At 40.4% G+C, this 1,268-nt stretch overlaps 1 long non-coding RNA gene across 1 annotated transcript; it reads right to left on the bottom strand.

Moving 5' to 3' along the window:
* Positions 1-124: 124 nt before the first annotated feature.
* LOC109953829 (uncharacterized) lies at positions 125-934 on the bottom strand. Its single transcript, XR_002273978.1, has 2 exons — positions 786-934; positions 125-156 (listed from the first exon to the last, which is right to left on the bottom strand). It is a non-coding gene; the product is annotated as an uncharacterized LOC109953829 (long non-coding RNA).
* Positions 935-1,268: the final 334 nt, after the last annotated feature.

Here is a 1,268-nt window from a genome sequence, read left to right as displayed (position 1 = left end):
AAGGCAGGTTTAGTATTGTACACAATAATTTATTAGATTTTCTGTCAGTCTGTGTAACTCACCTTAATCTTGTTTAGATTGCTGAATTTTGACTTCACTTCTCCTTTGGCTTTCTCGTTATCTCCAAGTATGAGACCATGAACATCAGCTGCTGAACTATAGGAAAAGCTTTGTATTAAGTGGCACATCATACAGTATTCAGAGCACTGAAACATTTTTTAACTGTCTTGTCTTAAAATAAAAGATAGTAGAAAGTTAGATCCCATCACATTAGTTACTCATTAGGCATTCATCTGTTACTGGGAACTTTAATGTCCAGCACTGTGCAAAAGCTTTAAGAACTTTAGAGGTTTACATGCTTGTTCATAATACAATTCCAACAGGGGGTGTCTGATTAATACCAAATTCATTCTGCAGCAAGACATCAAGCCCAAACATACAACCAGAGTCATAAAAGTAACTGTCAGGTTTGCCCGGCTGCACCTTCCTCTCTTTCTCCTTCAACTGATCACAAACCAACAGACTACCCACTGCAACTGGAGTTTTAGTGAGAACTACAGCTGAAGTTTTCCCATGTGTCCCATCACTTTGAGTGGGTGGGGGGGCATTGTGAGTGTGCAGTGTCACACTGGAACAAAAACCCATTTTACTAGTACTGTACAACCTGTACTGTAAAATATGTGTACACTTGCTTGTGTTTAGTCCTGAGGAGCATTGGCCTGCACAGTTGTCAGAGTTTTATTTGGATGTTATACTATGTACTTGTGGCAGGTTAAATCACTTACCAACCACCCACGTCATCAGACTTGGTGCAGATAAAGTGAATGCGCTGACACTCGCCACCATTTCCCATGAGTCTACAGGCACTTTCCAGGATCTCCCAGGCTTCTGTTTCTGATGCTGCTCGATTAGTTTCAGTTAAAATCCACACAGTAGAGCACATGTCAAAGTGTCCCTGGGCAAGACACTGAAACCCCCTGTTGCCCCCAATGGTTAGAGCCATTGGTTGAGTTGGCGCCGCAGATGGCTGCCATTGGTTCTGTACCGGAAACAAATTCCTTGTGTGTAACATGCTTCGCCATTAAAGGGGATTAGCCTTATGCTACTTTTCTTCAAAATGAAATGCTGACAATTTTGTTGCTAATCTTTGACATATCCAAGATTCTACTCACCACCAAAACCCCATTCGCCTACTATTTATTATATGGAAAATAATTCATTTTTGGTGGTTTTTGTTTTTGTAATAAAGAATTCCCAATTCAAATTAA

This window comes from Monopterus albus, unplaced genomic scaffold, assembly GCF_001952655.1.
Source record: "Monopterus albus unplaced genomic scaffold, M_albus_1.0 scaffold1510.1, whole genome shotgun sequence".
Classification (NCBI taxonomy): domain Eukaryota; kingdom Metazoa; phylum Chordata; class Actinopteri; order Synbranchiformes; family Synbranchidae; genus Monopterus; species Monopterus albus.
This window is presented reverse-complemented; position numbering and strand designations above follow the sequence as displayed.